Source organism: Schistocerca americana, chromosome 1 (genome assembly GCF_021461395.2).
Source record: "Schistocerca americana isolate TAMUIC-IGC-003095 chromosome 1, iqSchAmer2.1, whole genome shotgun sequence".
In the NCBI taxonomy this organism is placed as follows: Eukaryota; Metazoa; Arthropoda; class Insecta; order Orthoptera; family Acrididae; genus Schistocerca; species Schistocerca americana.
In genome coordinates, this window is record NC_060119.1 from 940,682,641 (window position 1) to 940,704,644 (window position 22,004).

Sequence of the window (22,004 nt, forward strand, 5' to 3'; positions counted from 1 at the left end):
ATGGTAGCCAGTTTGTAGGCTCCCAACACCTCAGTCCCTTCACCATACTGAAAATCGAAGTGAAAAGGAGGCAGTAAAAGAGACTGGTGGTACTGAATCTTGATTGCAATTATTACGCAGCATCGTATAAAGACTACCTGATCAAGGCAATGAGCCGGCCGGAGTGGCCGAGCGGTTCTAGGCGTTACAGTCTGGAACCGCGCTACCGCTACGGTCGCAGGTTCGAATCCTGCCTCGGGCATGGGTGTGTGTGATGTCCTTAGGTTAGTTAGGTTTAATTAGTTCTAAGTTCTAGGGGACTGATGACCTCAGAAGTTAAGTCCCATAGTGCTCAGAGCCATTTGAATCATTTGAATGCGCCGTATCATGGGCTGCTATTGTTGACGATTGGTTTTAAGAACATTCTGGACAGTTCGAGCTACCATATGTGGGACATAATCGGAAGGTCAGTTCGTGCAAAAAATTCGGTACCGGCAACACGTTCTCAATTATGGACGACTATTGAGGCAGCCTGACTCAATATTTCACTTCCAACGACTTGTCGAGAGCCTGTCACGTTGAGTTGTCGCACGGCGCCGGGCAAAAGGAGGTCCGACAGCATACCAGGAGCTATTCCATGACTCTTGTCACTCATTGTAGATGTAAGTACTCAGAGTGCTCAGAGCCATTTGAACCATTTGAACCAAGGCAATGAGCATAAAATGTTGCGGGATAGTTTCAGAGAAAACAGGCCAAATGACAATAAGAAACATTAAATACGGCTCCTACTTATCTTGTTGGTGATACTTGAAACTATTAAATAAAGAAAATGCGCCGAGGTGAAAAAAGTCGTGGAATACCTCTTAATATCGTGTCGGACCTCTTTTTTCCCGTCATAATGCAGCAGTTAGATGCGGCGTGGACTCGAGAAGTCGTTGGATGTCCCCTGAAGAAATATTGAGCCCTCCTGCCTCTATAACCGTCCATAATTGTGAAAGTTATTGGACACGAACTGACCTCTCGATAATGTCCCATAAATGTCGTATGGGATTCATGACGGGTGATCTGGCTGACCAAGTAATCGCCCAAATTGTCCCCAATATTCCTCAAGCCAAACGCGAGCAATTGTGGCCCGGTGACATGACGCATTGTAATCTATAAAAACTCCATCGTTGTTTGGAAACATGAAATCCATGAATGGCGAGAAATGTTCTCCGAGTAGTCAAACATAACCATTTCCAGCCCATGATCAGTTTAATTGGACCAGAGGACCAAGTCCATTCCATGTAAACACAGCCCACAGCACTATGCAGCCGCCGCGAGCTTGCATAGTGCCTTATTGATATCCTAGGTCCACGGATTAGTGGGGTATATGCCACACTCAAAACCTCCCATCAGCTCTTACCAACTGAAATCGGAACTCATCTGACCACGCCACGGTTTTCCAGTAGTCAAGGATCCAACTGATCTGATCACGAGTCCAGGAGAGGTGCTACAAGAGATGTCCTGTTGTTAGCAAAGGCACTCGCATCGGTCGTCTGCCGCCATATCCGATTAACGCCAAATTTTGCCGTTCTGTCCTAATGGATACATTCTTCGTACGTCCCACGCTGATTTCTGCAGTTATTTCACGCAGTGTTGTTTGCCTGTTAGCAGTGACAACCCTACGCAAACCCCGCTGATCTCTGACGTTAAGTGAAGGACATCAGCTACTGCGTTGTCCGTGGTGAGAGGTAAGGTGTGTAAATTGGTTTTCTCGGCATACTCTCGACATTGTGGATCTCGGAATATTGAATTCCCTAAGGATTTGAATGTCCCAAACGTCTAGCTCCAACTGCCATTTCGCGTTCAAAGTCTCTTAATTCTCGTCGTGTGACCATAATCACGTCGAAAACCTTTTCACATGAATCACCTGAATATTAAAGACAGTTCCTCCAATGCCCCGCCCTTTTACACCCTGTGCACGTGATACTATCACCATCTGAGTACGTGCATATACCTTTTCCATGCCATCTGCCTTCTGTCACCCCAGTGTACAACTACTACCATCAGTTGGTAACATCCAGCGATCAGAAGGTCCTCGTCATTGTGCTGGGGAATCCGGCAGCACGCGTAGAGACTATTGTAGGAGGGCAGCGACTGCTTGGGAAAGGAGACGGGGTGGTGGTGCGGCAGAGGCGTGCTGTTTGCGGTCGCGGAGGCGCGCCAGACGGACTAATACCTGGCCGGCGATCAATCAGCGACATTCATTCCGCCACAAAAGAACTTCTACGTAAATGCGCGCCCGCGCAATCTCCCGACGCCGTTTACGGCCATTGTTCCTTTATTTAATTTTTCAGCTCCCAATCTGGCAGGAATTTTGTACGGCAAACAGGGATTACTGAAGCAGAATTGCTTCATTTAAAATTCATTGCTGGCCTCCGAGGGGATTCCAGTGGGGATTACCTGATGGAATGGGACATTAAGGTAGCGCACAGAATGAAAAGGCAGCTTCAAATTATGGACCTGTTCCGTCGACGTGTTACACAACAATTTCCAGACCGGTCACGTCAAAAATTGAACAATACACATACGACCACAGAGAAATGGAACTATTGTAGCAGGATTCTGGTTAACTGCGACAGGAGCAAAAATTCACTTTCGTAAAAGTATCAGCAAGTTTTTTGGAACAGTTTTATGTGACAGCTTTTAAATTAAACCTTCTCTCTGTTCGTGAAGTCATCAGCGAATTATAGTACACGGTTGAATTTGAAACGATTAAGGTCTCACAAGTAGTATAATTACTGTTTTCGACTTATTACGAAGTTGCCATCAGATGATTTGAACATGTTACATACTAAAAAACAGCGGCCACTGTGTTTCTCTAAGTCAGTGTCCCTAGTCTACGTAAACATGAAATTCTCTGAATTGCCGATGGCATTGGTATTCTGCCAGAACCGGCAAATAGATCAGTTGACGGAATGGGTAGTGTCTTGTAAAGATGTTGGCAGACTTTTATTAATAAAACTGAAACAAGGATAATGAAGTTTAATTGAATCAATTCAGGTGTTGCTAAGAAAGACAAGAAATGAGACATTAAAAGTAGAAGATGCGTTGTGCTATTTGAACAGCAAAATACATAGTCCAGTTACATTAATGTTACCACCACCTATGTCGACGCCAGCGTGCGACAACTACTCACAGGCCGCAGGTGAGAGCACGAGCAGCGGAGGGTACGAGGGTGAGTCAAATGAAAACCTTAAATATTTTTTTCAAATATTATTTACGATGCAGAAGTGGTACAAAGCTGTATCACTTTTCAACATAATCTCCCCCACGCTCAAAGCAAGTCCTCCATCATTTACAAAGTGCATAAATATCTTCAGAAAAAAATTCTTTTGTTAGTCCGCGCAACCACTCATGCTCCGCGTGGCGGACCCCTGACTGATCCGTAAACATGCTGCAATGTCATTCAGTGTCACTCGGCGGTTTTCCTTCACTATGGCTTCAACTGCTGCAATGTTCCGTGGAGTCATAGCTCGTTGTGCCTGACCTGGACGAGGAGCATCTTCCACTGAAGTCACACCATTTGCGAACTTCCTACTCAATTCGTAGACTTGCTGCTGTGACAAACAAGCATGACCGTACTGAACCTTCATTCGTCGATGAATTTCAATAGGTTTCAAACCTTCACTACGCAAAAACCGTGTAACAGAACGCTGTTCTTCCCTGTTACGAGTCGCAAGTGGGACGGCCATCTTGATACTGATACTGCGATGGTATGTGTGCATCTGCACTATGCTGCCACCTACAGGCCATTCTGAACGCTGTTTGTAGCACACTTACCACCTTACAGGATAACGGCGCGAAATTTCGATTTGTTATTACAAATTTAAGGTTTTCATTTGACTCACCCTCGTATATAAAACGCGTCGGGTGGAGGAGGGGGGATTTGGACAACAGTGCAGTCGTTGTCACAATACGGAAACAAAGTGATTTATCTGATGGAACGTCATTGCTGCAGACACTAAGTGTGCTACATTCGTATGGACGAACATCTACACTCCTGGAAATTGAAATAAGAACACCGTGAATTCATTGTCCTAGGAAGGGGAAACTTTATTGACACATTCCTGGGGTCAGATACATCACATGATCACACTGACAGAACCACAGGCACATAGACACAGGCAACAGAGCATGCACAATGTCGGCACTAGTACAGTGTATATCCACCTTTCGCAGCAATGCAGGCTGCTATTCTCCCATGGAGACGATCGTAGAGATGCTGGATGTAGTCCTGTGGAACGGCTTGCCATGCCATTTCCACCTGGCGCCTCAGTTGGACCAGCGTTCGTGCTGGACGTGCAGACCGCGTGAGACGACGCTTCATCCAGTCCCAAACATGTTCAATGGGGGACAGATCCGGAGATCTTGCTGGCCAGGGTAGTTGACTTACACCTTCTAGAGCACGTTGGGTGGCACGGGATGCATGCGGACGTGCATTATCCTGTTGGAACAGCAAGTTCCCTTGCCGGTCGAGGAATGGTAGAACGATGGGTTCGATGACGGTTTGGATGTACCGTGCACTATTCAGTGTCCCCTCGACGATCACCAGTGGTGTACGGCCAGTGTAGGAGATCGCTCCCCACACCATGATGCCGGGTGTTGGCCCTGTGTGCCTCGGTCGTATGCAGTCCTGATTGTGGCGCTCACCTGCACGGCGCCAAACACGCATACGACCATCATTGGCACCAAGGCAGAAGCGACTCTCATCGCTGAAGACGACACGTCTCCATTCGTCCCTCCATTCACGCCTGTCGCGACACCACTGGAGGCGGGCTGCACGATGTTGGGGCGTGAGCGGAAGACGGCCTAACGGTGTGCGGGACCGTAGCCCAGCTTCATGGAGACGGTTGCGAATGGTCCTCGCCGATACCCCAGGAGCAACAGTGTCCCTAATTTGCTGGGAAGTGGCGGTGCGGTCCCCTACGGCACTGCGTAGGATCCTACGGTCTTGGCGTGCATCCGTGCGTCGCTGCGGTCCGGTCCCAGGTCGACGGGCACGTGCACCTTCCGCCGACCACTGGCGACAACATCGATGTACTGTGGAGACCTCACGCCCCACGTGTTGAGCAATTCGGCGGTACGTCCACCCGGCCTCCCGCATGCCCACCATATGGCCTCGCTCAAAGTCCGTCAACTGCACATACGGTTCACGTCCACGCTGTCGCGGCATGCTACCAGTGTTAAAGACTGCGATGGAGCTCCGTATGCCACGGCAAACTGGCTGACACTGACGGCGGCGGTGCACAAATGCTGCGCAGCTAGCGCCATTCGACGGCCAACACCGCGGTTCCTGGTGTGTCCGCTGTGCCGTGCGTGTGATCATTGCTTGTACAGCCCTCTCGCAGTGTCCGGAGCAAGTATGGTGGGTCTGACACACCGGTGTCAATGTGTTCTTTTTTCCATTTCCAGGAGTGTATTTGATTCGCCTCGATGGGCAATGAGTCCACCACATTCAGTGTGGATGGACAACTACGTTCGACCTCCTGCGGGAAACTCAAAGCGGCAGGCGTGGACGATGTGGACAGGGGCTGCAGACAGGTGGCGCTAGGAGGGAATGTGGGTTGGCCGAGAGCCGTGCCGTGACAGTCGGCGCGGTGGCGATAAACATTGTGTACGTTGCGTTGTGGTTAATGCAAATGCCTTGTAAGCAGGAGATCCCCGGTTTGAATCCCAGTCTAGCACACATTTCCACTCTTCTCCCCTAATGCTGCATAAAGTCCTGCTGCAGGTGACATCTATAGTCTCTTACCTTTCCTTCGCTTCCACCCCCCTCCTCGTAAAATTTACATAATGTACTACAATCCTCGCAGTACTATGTCAACAGAGGTAAGAATAGAAACATCAATGGGTCCAGCACGCCGTCTGCGCTCTAACCAAGTGACCAATGAAAAGCCAGAACTGGAAGACCAATCGCAGAGCACTACCTCTCACCTGCGTGTACATTTATATTACTATTATTGTTTTTGGCACTCGTATCACAAACAAATCACCTTTGACACGATTTCTTTAAATTAAATGTCAATTAATGTTACATCCGCAGTAAAAGCCTTCAGGAGATGTAAACGTAAATAATAGTATTGTTCAGTGCTTGTATTCAGCTTGGTTGTATGGTTCGAGACGTCGTCTTACGGAACTGAAGGAAGAACACAACCTCTTGTACGCTATTTTTTCCCTTCTTCGTGTTTGTAACAGATTCTGGGATCAGCGTTGACATCTGTATTTTTCTGTGTTACAAATATTTGGCCGTTTTACACGAATATGTCGTGAATTACGAGGGGGTGGTTACGCAACAGAACTGACAATAGCCGGCCGCGGTGGCCAAGCGATTCTAGGCGCTTCAGTCCGGAACCGCGCGACCGCTACGGTCGCAGGTTCGAACCCTGCCTCGGGCATGGATGTGTGTGATGTTCTTAGGTTAGTTAGGTTTAAGTAGTTCTAAGTTCTAGGGGACTGATGACCTCAGATGTTAAGTCCCATAGTGCTCATAGCCATTTGAACCATTTGAACTGACAATAATATTGTAATCAACGTTGAGAGTTTCAGCTCCAAAGCTATATATAAATTTTGCAGCAGAAAACAGTGACGTATGGGTTCCATTTTCGGCACTGACGGGGAGAAGACAGCAAGCTCCACAATCCGATTTCCCAGAAATTTCTCTCAGTGGAAGTGGAGCCAAAGTAAGGGAACAGGTGTCACGGCTTGTCCATAGCTACTCGACCTTTTCTGAGAAAGTGAACGTTAAAGTTTTCAATGGAGTTTAGATATCTTTTAGTACGCGAGAAGCTCAGCCCAAGTGGGAACATAGTGGCTAGCTTTGTGGCTTCACCTTTTGCGTCCCGTGTTCGAAATGCGATAAATGTTTTTTAGTCATTTTATTTTTACGTTTACCTACCCGTGTCGGTAGAAGGTTACCACGCGAATCTTTCTTATCACGTTATGGGATACAAGGGTGTTTTATTAATTGTAAAATTACAACTGATTTTCTCAATAAGGCTCATGCATTTATTATACAGTATTTGTGGGAATGGTATTTTCGGGGGTTACAATCAATTCAAATTCTCATAGTTCTGTATTTCATTATTACATCAATTCCTAGTTCTTGTACTTCATTCTTTGGTACATTCCCTTGGCTGAGACCTATCGTGGAACAATCTAAACAGAGAAATATCGAACACCACGAGCCTCGTGTGAAGGCATGTTTGCTACAGTGACATTTCTTATTATGAACCTCACTCGCGAAAGAAACATAGTTAATATCACTGAAGATTTAAAGCGTTGGCGATAATCTCACAGCAAACTACGTGTAACTGATTACTTTTCCAAAAACTGGGATTTGCAATTGATTATGATCAAGATCACTACAGGAATTTTACCGAAAATTATTTCAATTGTGTTTCTATTCATTTATTGCTTTTTTCTTTTAATTTATTGACGAGAGATACAATTAGTAGACGAGTAAGGACAACGTTATTTCAATACACATTGGAAAACATTCGTACAGTAATCTTCTGCGGACATGGGTTGATAAATGAAAAACAAAAATAAAAATAATAGTCGGATTTCGAACACGGGCTCAAAAGTGTGAAGCCACGATACTGGCCACTGTGCCATAGCTTAGGTTGGAATATTTTCTCATTAAAAGGCACATAAATTACCTCCAAAACTTTGACCGTCGTTTTCTCAGAAACGGATTAATATCTACGGATAAGCCGAGATTCGTGTTCGCTTATATTGACCCCTCTTCACTGAGCGAAGTTTCTTGGAAGTCGGGCTATTGCCGTGTTCTCCTCGTGAGTGAGTACTAGTTTTTTTAATATATTATTTGTGAATTTGTTTTCTGTTTCTTTTTAATTGTAATCTTGTAGTACATTGGTAAAAGCTTGTACAAGCCACCACTGGTAGTGGGTAACGTCATGCGCGCGCACACTTGATAACGACAAATTAAAAGTGCGACCCAGGTCGCTTTAGGTTCCCGCTTATCTCAGCCTCTACTTTTAACGTCTACTACGTGTCTGGGCTGGTGAAAAACTCACATTAGAGACGCAGCAGCCAAGCCGCCTTCCTCTTTGTCCAGGCGCGCGAACTGCAGAGGCAGCCAGACGGCTGACTGCTGCTGGGCACCTGCCGAGGAAAAGCACCCTCCCAGCGAAGAAAGGCGCCGCCCGCTGCTCGTAAAGCGCGTGTGTGTCTGTGTGGAGCAGACTGCTGCCGTCTGGAGCGGAGCAGCTGACACTCTTGCTGCTGGTCGCTGGGTACACCACCAAAGGGAGCGCGTAACATCACGTCCGTGGCGGTTTCAGTGCGATTCGTGTTGGACAGGCTGCGTAACTGACACAACACAGCTTAAAACTGTAGCTCTTTAACTACGTCTTTTCCGAACTGTCGCTCTCTTCCCTACTCTTAGATAAGAAATTTCGTGCCGCCAGTGAAATTCTCCCGTCATCAACATTATGGCAGCGTCGAATTTTAAGAACTGCAGGTGTTTCTGTCGAAACATTCAGTATGACTGTACTGGGACAGAAGGAACGGTCGCAGACACGAAACAGTTAGGACAATTTTAACGTAGTTTAGATGTAATCTTCAATATAAATAAATACAGGGGGTGTTCACTAAGTAATGTAACACATTTTTTTCGGGCCAATTTCGGTTCAAAAAATGCGGAATTTGCTGTGGGACATTCTCGCTGCAGTATAGTTTCATGAAATTCCAATAGGTGGTGGCGCTATACGCAGCCTTCAAAATGACGTCTGTCACGCAGGTGCGTTGAGTTTCTTTTGGTGGAAAATCAGAGCATCGCAGATATTGTCAGGCACTTACAGAGTGTCTACGGAGATCTGGCAGGGAACAAAAGCACTGTGAGTCGCTGGGCGAAACGTCTGTCTTCATCACAGTAAGGTCGCGCAAACCTGCCCGATCTCTGCGTGCCGGCCGCACACAGCTGTGATCCCTACAATGTTGGAACGTGCGGACACTCTCATTCGAGGTGATCGACGGATCATGATCGAACATCACGCTGCTCAACTGGGCGTCTCTGTTGGTACTGCTAACGTGTTCGTCCACCAGGTGGGATACTCAGAGGTGTGTGCCCGCTAGGTTCGTCGCTGTCTAACAGAAGACCATAAAGAACAGTGAGGGCCAGCGGTGCGGAATTGCTTGAGCGTTACGAGGCTGATCGAGACAATTTTTTATCGAACATGGGTTACTGTCGCAGCACGATTTTGGCTCCTACTCGACCTGTAGATTGGTACCATGTTGCATACCGAGGCCCTCCCAGCAAGGTGGCGTAAGGCCGTCACATTGAACTGAAATTGTGTTTAAAAATAGGATTTTGTAGGCAGAATAGTGGGGAATGATATGGTGTTTTGGAATCCTGAATAAAACTAATCTCCTTTCAGAAAAAAAACATGTTGCAATACTTACTCAACGCCAATAGCAAAATCTGATGCAGCATTTCCATTATGGGAACCACTAAACAACAATGACAGATTTTGCTAAAATAACCCTGTTATGCATAGGAAAATATTTTAATTATGGAAGTGTTAAAGAGACAAAGAAGTTCGCTTACTTCAGTCCATAGCAGGTTAAAACACATCGACAAGATGGCAACAGACAATGTACTCGGTTTGGACAAGCACCACGAGGAATGCATGTTTCAACATAAATGCAGATGAAACTTCCTCGCATATTAAAACTGTGTGCCGGACCGAGACTCGAACTCGGGACCTTTGCCTTTCGCGGGCAAGTGCTCTACCAACTGAGCTATCCAAGCACGACTCACGGCCCTTCCTCACAGCTTTCTTTCTTTCAGGAGTGCTAGTTCTGCAAGGTTTGCAGGAGAACTTCTGTGAAGTTTGGAAGGTAGGAAACGAGGTACTGGCAGAAGTGAAGCTGTGAGGACAGGGCGTGAGTCGTGCTTGGATAGCTCAGTTGGTAGGGCACTTGCCCGCGAAAGACAAAAGTCCCTATTTCGAGTCTCGGTCCGGCACACAGTTTTAATCTGCCAGGAAGTTTCATATCAGCGGACACTCCGCTGCAGAGTGAAAATCTCATTCTGGATAAATGCAGATGCTGGCCAAGCCTGCAGGTGGTGCTGTTATATTTGACCATGAACGGCACGTGTACAATGTCCTCAATACGTCACAAGTGTCTGTCGTGGCGAGAACAGTGTTCTGAGTAGTTATGAGTGTATTATGTCAGAACTGAGTGAATTCGAACAACGCAAAATGTTGGTGCTCATATGGTAGATGCTTCAGTAACAAAGGTAGCCGAAGTGATTGGTGATCGGCACCATATCAATGACTTACGCCGCACACAGCGAAAGCGGAAATCACAAAGCGGACGAAACTGTGTGTGTTCGGTAATCGTGACAGTTGGTCTTTGAAGAGGATTGTGACGGTGACTAAGAGGATGGAGCGCGACTGCTGCAAAAGTCACTGCGAAGTGAATGTCGAATTCGGAAGGCCTGTCAGAATCAAAACAACACGAAGGGAGCTCCATAAGCAGGCTAATGCAGGGCGAGATGGAATTCCAAAACAGCTGTTAGTGATACAAATGCCCGTAACATAGAAGCGTGGTGCCGAGGCCATAAAATCTAGACTATGGAGCAATGGAAGAATGTCATTTGGTCGGATGAGTCTTGTTTCACGTGGTTTCCCTCTTCTAGCCGAGTTCACGTCCCCAAGAGAGAAACATGGCGGGAGTTCGATGAAAATTTGGGGAGCCATATCGTGGTATACCACGCGCCTCATGGTCACTCTTCAAGGTAGAATTACTGCTAAGGATTATGTGACCATTTGGGCTGATTAGATCCATCCCATGGGACAAGGTGTTTTCTCCAGTGGTGATGCTGTGCTTCAAGACGACAAGGGTCCTCATCATACAGCTTGCGTATTCCAGAACTGGTTTTGTGAGCACAACGGTAAATTTTCGCATCTCCCCTGGCCACCAAAGTCACCAGATGTCGTTGTTATTGGCCATTTGTGGCCTGCTTCGGAGAGAAGGGTGCATGATCGTTGTCCACCTCCATCATCGTTAGCTGAATTTGCCCCTATTTTGCAGCAAGATTGAGATAAGATCCCCTTGAAAATCATACAGGGCTTCTACACTCTTGGAAATTGAAATAAGAACACCGTGAATTCATTGTCCCAGGAAGGGGAAACTTTATTGACACATTCCTGGGGTCAGATACATCACATGATCACACTGACAGAACCACAGGCACATAGACACAGGCAACAGAGCATGCACAATGTCGGCACTAGTACAGTGTATATCCACCTTTCGCAGCAATGCAGGCTGCTATTCTCCCATGGAGACGATCGTAGAGATGCTGGATGAAGTCCTGTGGAACGGCTTGCCATGCCATTTCCACCTGGCGCCTCAGTTGGACCAGCGTTCGTGCTGGACGTGCAGACCGCGTGAGACGACGCTTCATCCAGTCCCAAACATGCTCAATGGGGGACAGATCCGGAGATCTTGCTGGCCAGCGTAGTTGACTTACACCTTCTAGAGCACGTTGGGTGGCACGGGATACATGCGGACGTGCATTGTCCTGTTGGAACAGCAAGTTCCCTTGCCGGTCTAGGAATGGCAGAACGATGGGTTCGATGACGGTTTGGATGTACCGTGCACTATTCAGTGTCCCCTCGACGATCACCGGTGGTGTACGGCCAGTGTAGGAGATCGCTCCCCACACCATGATGCCGGGTGTTGGCCCTGTGTGCCTCGGTCGTATGCAGTCCTGATTGTGGCGCTCACCTGCACGGCGCCAAACACGCATACGACCATCATTGGCACCAAGGCAGAAGCGACTCTCATCGCTGAAGACGACACGTCTCCATTCGTCCCTCCATTCACGCCTGTCGCGACACCACTGGAGGCGGGCTGCACGATGTTGGGGCGTGAGCGGAAGAAGGCCTAACGGTGTGCGGGACCGTAGCCCAGCTTCATGGAGACGGTTGCGAATGGTCCTCGCCGATACCCCAGGAGCAACAGTGTCCCTAATTTGCTGGGAAGTGGCGGTGCGGTCCCCTACGGCACTGCGTAGGATCCTACGGTCTTGGCGTGCATCCGTGCGTCGCTGCGGTCCGGTCCCAGGTCGACGGGCACGTGCACCTTCCGCCGACCACTGGCGACAACATCGATGTACTGTGGAGACCTCACGCCCCACGTGTTGAGCAATTCGGCGGTACGTCCACCCGGCCTCCCGCATGCCCACTATACGCCCTCGCTTAAAGTCCGTCAACTGCACATACGGTTCACATCCACGCTGTCGCGGCATGCTACCAGTGTTAAAGACTGCGATGGAGCTCCGTATGCCACGGCAAACTGGCTGACACTGACGGCGGCGGTGCACAAATGCTGCGCAGCTAGCGCCATTCGACGGCCAACACCGCGGTTCCCGTTGTGTCCGCTGTGCCGTGCGTGTGATCATTGCTTGTACAGCCCTCTCGCAGTGTCCGGAGCAAATATGGTGGGTCTGACACACCGGTGTCAATGTGTTCTTTTTTCCATTTCCAGGAGTGTATTTATCCATTCAGAGAAGACGGGAAGCTGTTTTGAAAACCAACTTGTTTCCTAAACCGTATTAGGCATAGTAATGTAATGTGTTTTTTGTTTTCCCATTTTTTTATCCATCCCCAGTAATTGCAGTCCTTACCCAAGGATCTAAGGAAATAGTTCTATTTTGAAATGCACTCAAAGAGGGGGGGGGGGGGGAAGCTATGAGAAATAATGGCAGTTGTTAAATTGGAGGTAATTTCCAAAAAGGAAGCCAAATGTGAAAATTTGTATCAAACGATGAGAACTGAAAGTAAATACTAGTAAAAACAACTGAAGGAAGTTTATTTGGAGCTCATAGGCCTTTCCAGAGCGATTTGCAGTCACGTTGGCAATCATTACATCCAGCCCATCCAAGAAATTCCCATAGCTGACACTGCAGCTGATCAAACTACGAATCGAATGACCATAAGCGAGGGTCGATTACACGTAAATTAAGCAAAGAACTATGTTATAAATATCTCTCCCAGTAAATTAATAATGTGGGAAATTCCGAAAGTACAAATGTGTTGCGGAAGAATAGAACTACCAGACAGTGTTGTCAGAAATTATCATAATTCGCTTTTGTTCCTATTTTATTCATAGCTACACGTTCGTTGAGGTAGAGGTTTCTCTGCATGTCTTGTTTCCACGTGGAGAGGGCCAACCGAGAGGTAAAAAAGTTCTCGGCCCCGCCGTAAAGACGTATTAAGGATAGGTCAGTGAAGGTTCCCTGCAGCAGTGGAAACATGGACTCTGATGTTAGCCGTGGAGGTACACTACGCGGCTTAAACACCAGACAAGTACACTGCCCTCCCCTTCATTCATCGATCAGCTGAGTCTCATTTGTTTCCCGTTCTTTTAGCGCGCCCGTGCCTCTTCCTTTTTTTGGCAGCGGGAACATTGGCGCAGCGGTCTGCCACCGTGCTAGACAGCAGTATGCTCTGACCTCCATTCCTTTGAAGTCACACCTACAGAGCCCAGCCTTGCCGTTAATTGCGACTCGTCGCGACAATAAGGCATCAACGGACGGCAGGTCACGCACACCACGGGTCGCCGCTACGACCTGTCGCCCACTCACTTGCTCTCGGTATGGTAGAAGGCACTACGTTCTGCGCCGCACCTTGCAACGAATCTCTAGACCGTTCATGGCTTCCTTTTTGGAAATTACCTCCAAGTTACTAACATTCATTGAAAGTACGAACAACTTCTTATTCGCACTGGTGGCAGAGATTCTGTGAGGGGAGGGGTGGGGGGCTGTGTTACATGAGCTAATTCCGTGGAAAGAAGGATTGTCGGTATGTTTCTGTGTGGGCTCTAATCTCTCTGATTTTATCCTCATGGTCTCTTCGCGAGATATACGTAGGTGGGAACAATATACTGCTTGACTCTTCGGTGAAGGTATGTTCTCGAATCTTTAACAAAATCCCGTACCGAGCTACTGAGCGTCTCTCCTGCAGAGTCTTCCACTGGAGTTTATCTATCATCTCTGTAACGCTTTCGCGATTACTAAATGGTCCTGTAAGGAAGCGCGCTGCTCTCCGTTGGATCTTCTCTATCTCTTCTATCAACCCTATCTGGTATGGATCTTACACTGCTAAGCAGTATTCAAGCAGTGGGCGAACAAGCGTACTGTAACCTACTTCCTTTGTTTTCGGATTGCATTTCCTTAGGATTCTTCCAATGAATCTCAGTCTGGCATCTGCTTTACCGACGATCAACTTTATATGATCATTCCATTTTAAATCACTCCTTATGCGTACTCACAGATAATTTATGGACTTAACTGCTTCTAGTTCCTGACCTGCTATTTTGTAGCTAAATGATAAGGGATCTATCTTTCTATGTATTCGCAGCACATTACACTTATCTACATTGAGATTCAATTGCCATTCCCTGCACCATGCGTCAATTCGCTGCAGATCCTCCTGCATTTCAGTACAATTTTCCATTGTTACAACCTCTCGATACACCACAGCATCATCTGCAAAAAGCCTCAGTGAACTTTCGATGTCATCCACAAGGTCATTTATGTATATTATTCAACAAGAAACGCCGCCGGAGTGGCCGAGCGATTCTAGGCGCTACAGTCTGGAACCGCGCGACCGCTACGGTCGGAGGTTCGAATTCTGCCCGGGGCATGGATGTGTGTGATGTCCTTAGGTTAGTTAGGTTTAAGTAGTTCTCAGTTCTAGGGGACTGATGACGTAAGCAGTTAAGTCCCATAGTGCTCAGAGCCATTTGAACCATTTGAGCCAAGACAGATATTCGGATTCACGTTATGACATGTTCGATGTGCCTGCCATCACTGGCGATGATGTGACGCAGACGAATAGCGAAATTGTGCATGATCCGCTGAAGTGTCGGAACATCGATTCTGTCGATGACCTTCTGAATGGCTGCCAGTGGTCTCTGTGTACTCCAGTCCCAGAATGCGGCCCCCAAAGTGCTTCTCCAGGACATCAAACACTCTCCTACTTCTATTGGGCCGACCTCCGTCTTGCATGAACTACATCTGGTAGAAATCAGGGTCACCCTGGATAATGGGGATGAAATCACCTTCAAAGGTTCACGTACTGTTCGGTAGTCTCCGTGCCATCAAGGTATATCGCGCCGATTATACCGTGATTGAACATTGCACACCACATAGTCACCCGTTGAGGTGAAGAGACTTCTCGAACGCGAAATGCGGATTCTCAGCCCCCCAAATGCTCCAGTTTTGCTTACTGACGATTCCATCCAAATGAAAGTAAGCTACGTTACTAAACCAAACCATCACGTGCATCCTAATTCCCATCATACCCATGGCCAAATGTGCAATTTGAACGTCCTAACGCAAACCGTTCAGAAGTTATGACGAATTTATTTCATATAGTTCAATAATTGTCACCCCGTATCAACAACATTCTGTTCAGTTTTTATTTTGGCATTTTTGTAAATCATTTTCGTTCTTGTCTATTTATAGCCCTTACATTCCCACAGCAACCAGGTTCCGTCAGGATATTATAAACTTGATTTCCATGTGAATAGAAAGCTTGCGAGGATCTCAGAATTCTATTTTCATCCAATGAATCTTGATTATAGCTAGCTTTGAGCTTTATTTGAAACTCTGTAAATGACAGTTTGATTCAGAAAACATTGTGTAACTCTGACGCTTGACTTCACTGATGCCCTAAGAATGACATAATAAGTCACCATTATAAAAGTGCCTGCTTCGGCAGTCACTGGCAGTTACGGCTGTGACCAGCAGAATGTCTGGAGCGACGGGTAGTGGTTTTGCGATATTGCAGTGCTTGTGTTGTTAAGAAGAACGATGCGATGTTCCTTTGGAGATGCATAAGTGTCCGGAGGAGCAGGTACCGTGGCAGTTACAGCCGTTATGAAACACATAAAATGTATTCGCAGTTGCAAATACGAACAATCATCAGCGTATTTATACACCGATACTGGGCAGAGTCTTTCAATTAAAATGTTCTCGCCTGTACGTGAATTACATGATGGGTGTACGAGAACAGGTTGTTACGCGGGAACGACGACGTATGGAAGTTTGGGTCTGGCCGTGAAGCGTGCTCGGACAGCCTAATGGTAAGGCAACCGCTCGCCTAAAGCTGGAAATCCAGGTGCGAATCTCAGTCTGGCACAAATTTTCACTGTCGTCCTTCCCTTATACAGCTGATGGTTGTTCGTATTTGCAACATTTGACGTAGTGGTTTCGGTTTGACGGATTCAGATAACACTATGTATCTAGGCTACGTTGCTGAGTATTGGCAAGGTGGCAGCACTAACGGCGCACGTAGTGAAGTGGAGCGGATCTTACATATTGTTCTTTTGTGTTGGACACTAATAACAACAAACCTTATGTAAAAATTCTGCTTTTTATTAAAAACTTTAAGATCACCTCAAACATCGCTTGAATCCGTGAACATGTAACCGCGGACAGAACAAAGTCACTAAGGTAATGTCCAAAGGAGTTGTGCATTTGAGAAAGTACTCGTTGGGGCTAAAATTACATAAAATCTCAAATGTATATCTCGTTTGACAAACGCCGTGCCTGCACCGCTTTGGAAATGGAGTTTCCCTTGTACATTCATTCATGATCTAGTCGCGATCAATTGCACTAATATCCTATGTCTTTCTCAGCTTACGCTCGAATGCCTCGCTGACGTCCACTACAAGTTCTGACGTCATCCCAGTGACGTGACACCTCAAACTACTCCGTTCCCCGTGACGACAGCAGCATTCGCTCTACAGCTGTCTATAATTCCATCGCTCAAAGACTGTATCGGAAAGTTAACTCTTGAACAAGGGACTCCAGTTATAGCATCTGTGCGACTGTTGTTCTCTTTCACACCGATGGGACGATAAAAGCGCGATTTTCTCTATTTGCCTCCTAAGAGCTGGATTCTTCAATGTTTCAGTACGCCGCCGTAAATCGATTGCTTTTACCCCGAGGAACATCCAGGGGCCGATGGACCTACTGATCGACTTTACCTGCCGGCGCCAAGACGGAGCACCGGCGTTTCGGTGTGCGCAGCCGACCGCATTTTCAGGCAGCGCCCGCGGTGAAGGATGTCGGAGCAATTCGCGGAGTGGAGGTGGTGGCGCCGCGGCGCCCAGCCCATTGACTATTGATTGTGGCGTCGCACTGATGGAGAGGTCGCCATATATCTCCACAACTCGGCCACTTGTTCCTCTGCGGACTTTCCAGAGAGGTCTGCACTCTGCGAGTCCGATCCATTTCTGACTGGTCTCATGCTGAGTGAACATTTCCTGCTCGGGTAAAACGAATGGTACCGTGTTGCGTGCCGGAGAACATGAGGTACCGGTGTTACTCCACGTTCCTCTTGCTATTCCATTCGCGTATCGTGCACGAGAAGAACCACTACTAGCACCCATCTGAGTTTTCAATTTCGAAATCTTTGCCAACGTTCCCATTCAGCGAGATGACTGAAGGTGCAAGTACTGTGTGGCACCACGTGGAATGTAAGGTCTCAACGTTTATTAACATTTATAGGAATCAGGAATCACTTGCAAAAAAATGGTTCAAATGGCTCTGAGCACTATGGGACTTACTAGCTGTGGTCATCAGTCCCCTAGAACTTATAACTACTTAAACCTAACTAACCTAAGGACATCATACACATCCATGCCCGAGGCAGGATTCGAAACTGCGACCGTAGCAATCGTGCGGTTCCGGACTGAGCGCCTAGAACCGCTCGGCCACCGCGGCCGGCGAATCACTTGCAGGAATAGGATCTACACATACACTGAGATGACAAAAATCGTAGGATACCTCCTAATATTGTGTCTCACCTCCTTTTGCCTGGCGCAGCGCAGCTCGACGTCGCATGGAATCAACAAGTTGTTGGAAGTCCATTACACAAGTAGTGAGGTTTGCTGCTTCTATAGCCGTCCATAATTGCAAAAGTTTTGCCGGTGTACGATTTTGTGCACGAACTGACCTCTCGATCAAGTCCTAACATTGTTCGGTATGATTCATTCGGGGCGATCTGGGTGGCCAAATCTTGACGCTGTGGATCTCGGAATATTGAATTCTCTAAAGAATTGCGAAATGAAATGTCCTCTGTGCCTAGTTCCAACTGCCGTTCTGCGTTCAGAATCTGTTCATTCCCATCGTGTGGCCATAAGGATGTCGGAAACCTATTCACACGAATCACCCGAGTTGGAACGACAGCTCCGCCAATGAGCTGCCCTTTTATCCCTTGTGTACGCGATACTACCGTCGTCTGCATATGTTCATATCGCTGGCCCATCACTTTCGTCACCTCAGTGTGTTACTAAAGTCCACTGCCGCGTTTTTTGTCTTTATGTGAAGGCTAATCTCAGCAAATACTGAAGGAAGTTTGATATGGCCTTATTGACAGGCTCATTCTCGAGGTAGGTTTGTGTGGTGTCACCGCCAGACACCAAACTTGCTAGGTGGTAGCCTTTAAATCGGCCGCGGTCCATTAGTATGCGTCGGACCCGCGTGTCGCCACTATCAGTGATGGCAGACCGAGCGCCGCCACACGGCAGGTCTAAAGAGATTTCCTAGCACTCGCCCAGTTGTACAGCCGACTTTGCTAGCGATGGTTCACTGACAAAATACGCTCTCATTTGCGGAGACGATAGTTAGCATAGCCTTCAGCTGCGTCATTTGCTACGACCTAGCAAGGCGCCATGTTCTGTTACTATTGATATTGTAAATAATGTACAGACAAGAGCTACGTTCAACATTACTGGATTAAAGTTAAGTATTCCACCATCTGCGTCCGTTTTTCTAAGTTCTAATTTCCTTGTCCTGTTCCAGACCTCACGCCAGCCTGCGTGAGCTAAACGCGTGCCTTTGGCTTCCTCTGCATTTAGTGGGTCGGTCTCCTGCCAATCCACAACAGTTTGCATGTATAATTTATACTTATAATGATAATGAGTAGGTAAACTGTGTATTGTTGACTGTTCAGAGTTTAATTAGCGTGTGGAGTGGCGTCTCGTGGTAATGATGGGATCCACGAGATTGTCAGCTACAGAGGAGGTCCCATAACTCAAGAGAGCAGCGAAGATTGACTATAAGCTATACATAGGCTGCGTTTAACCACACACGTAACGAACTTACCCGTCGCTTTCTTCTACGTGTACGAGAAAGCTAATCTTGGTAGCTACTGTAGCTATTTTGATATGGTTTTCACTAATAGAAAGACTGTTTGACGAAGAAGGTTTGTGTATAAACACTACCGGTCAAAAGTTTTCCATCACCCATGATAATAGCTACATACTTTATTCCAATGTATGGTCGCAGGTTCGAATCCTACCTCGAGCATGGATGTGTGTGTTGTCCTTAGGTTAGTTAGGTTTAAGTAGTTCTAAGTTCTACGGGACTGTTGACCTTAGAAGTTAAGTCCCATAGTGTAACTGTAAATGTAACACTGTAAATAAACAACAGTCTAATGGAACAGGAAAGGAAATGACTATTAGTGTACAGGGTACCCTCCGCCACGCACCGTACGGCGGCTTGCGGAGTAAGGGTGTAAGCGTAGGTGTAGATTCAAAACTACATTCTTGTTTTAACCACAAAATCATAGTTGCGGTGGTGATCGAAAACTTTTGACCGGTGGTGTAATTTACCGCTATGCCAAACAATTCTTCCAGTTGTAGATATTTAGTGTGAAGTTGTGGCGGGCTGCTAATCTTTTTCTAAATTTAGTTTGCTATGTCTATCCTCTTAATCCAATGTGTTGCTCTTCTTTTTCTTCTTCTTCTTCTTCTTCTTCATTTAAACGATGAGGCTTCTCACCTATTCCGATCTCGGTCGAGCCATTTCTTCCTGTATCTTCCGGGATCTCGTTTTACATGCGGTTTGTAGCTGACTACTTGTTTTCTTAGTCTTCTGTATCGCGTGTTTTCGATGTACACCTTCCATTTTACTCTCTTTTGTTTTGTGCATTCGTTAATTGAATAAATTTCCGAATCTATGAGCTAAGATTGCTGATTACTTACATTGGAAAACATCTTCTCGTAACGCTGTTTCAGCCGGCCGGGGTGGCCGAGCGGTTCTAGGCGCTACAGTCTGGAACGCTACAGTCTGGAACCGCGCGAACGCTACGGTCGCAGATTCGAATCATGCCTCGGGCATGGATGTGTGTGATGACCATAGGTTAGTTAGATTTAAGTAGTTCTAAGTTCTAGGGGACTAATGACCTCAGAAGTTAAGTCCCATAGTGCTCAGAGCCATTTGAGCCAACACTGTTTCATAAACGACCTACTTTGTGAATGAATCTTTGGGATCCATTCAGTGACAGCCATTTTCTCCAAAGACCAGATTGTCGTTCCATAAATAGTTGGTGATTCTAGAAGTAAGAAAGTTTGGGGTTTAGCATCTCGTCGACGACGAGGTCATTACAGACGGAGCAAAAATTCGGTTTTGGGAAGAAAATCTGCTACGTCCTTTTCAGAGAAGCCATCCCAGCGTTTTCGAAAGCGACTTAGGGAAACCACGGAAAACCTATTTCCTGATGGTAGAAGCGCCGTCCTCGCGAATACGAGCCTAGTGTTTCAGCACTGTGCCACCGTCCTCGGTAATACTGACAGATCCGACGTTCTCATGGACGAGCGGTAACGAAATAAAAAACGTCAGGTACTTTCGCCTATTTCGAAGCTTTTTATTGCATAACGTTATACTGCTTGTCTTCACACCGAGCTCTGATTAACGGTCGTATGCATCCATTTTTTTAAATTTTGCGGCCTTCCAATGGATTATTGACGTTATCCAAATGTTCATTTACTAAAGCCTGAACTAACTATAGCACATACAATGTAACTTTCATATCTGGCGACGTCTCTTAGAACAGACCGGCCGTTTTATCAAAATATCTTAAATCGTGTAATATAATTCGTTCGATAAACAGCAGGTACGTCGTTTTGCTAACCAATCGCAACCGCGTAAAAGTCTTTCTGAAGCTGCACTGTCGGCGGTGTTCCGGGTGTCGTGAATGGGAAGACCGAGCAGTGTATCACATGATCGTTGCACATCAAAACCATGTGAGTCATTGTGGTACAGTTGTTCGGCCTTCAAAGAAAGAGCCATACAAGAGCAGTACGGAGGCAAGCAGTAAAGGGAACGAAACATAAATTTGGATACGAAATTAAAATTCAGTTCTCGCAGTAGCTGATCATATTGTTCAGGTTGGACATTTTATTGCATTTGAAGATATTCCTGTCAGACGGAGATATAGCTACTGCGAATGTCACAGAAATAACTATAAAAGTAAAGAGAAGCTGAGTGGGTCGTGAGACACATTTTCGTGACTGAAACGGGCCAGACTGTGGCGTTGAGAAAGTCCTACCCTGTGTGACTGTGGTCTGGAAGCCAGAGATACCATCACCAGTGACAAGGCGTCGTCAAGCATATTGCAATCTGCAGATGCCACCTCTCTGCGGCCGGGAGTATTACTCTGTGGACTTTTCGTAATGTATGAAGCATTTTGCTGCGGTTGAATGCCAGAGAAGATTTGATTCACGCGCAACCGCTCGAGACTAAACTGCATGCAAACTAATGTTGTCACATCAGTATTTTTCCCCCACTACTGGACGAAACCGTTCAAAAAACGTCAATTTTTTAACATTTTTGTAATTTCTAACACTGTCTACGGCGCTGTTAGCGGACGCGAGGTAACTGGAAACTATTCGGTTTATTAAACGCTAAGCGCCTCTGTAATTAACAAACAGAACGTAAAAGTCAGGTCATAATCTCTCGCTGACAGGCTGCATGTGCCCGAATAATTCTGTCATTAAAGCTGAATGGTATTTATTCAGTAGTTCGCAGTGGCTGAAACCGCAATCGAGCGGAGGAATTCATGTATTATTCGTGCCCTAAATTGGCCGGATAAACATAATTCCACTGCGCATAATTTTTATGCAATGCCGTTGCGTTTATCCTCTTTTTG

At 46.7% G+C, this 22,004-nt stretch overlaps 1 protein-coding gene and 1 non-coding gene across 2 annotated transcripts in view; one reads left to right on the forward strand and one right to left on the reverse strand.

Moving 5' to 3' along the window:
- LOC124615590 (superoxide dismutase [Cu-Zn]-like) overlaps positions 1–22,004 on the forward strand; it is a 325,653-nt gene that overhangs the window by 150,509 nt on the left and 153,140 nt on the right. The gene's annotated exons all lie outside the window — the stretch shown is intronic.
- On the reverse strand, positions 9,723–9,797 carry Trnas-cga. Its single transcript has one exon. It is a non-coding gene; the product is annotated as a tRNA-Ser (tRNA).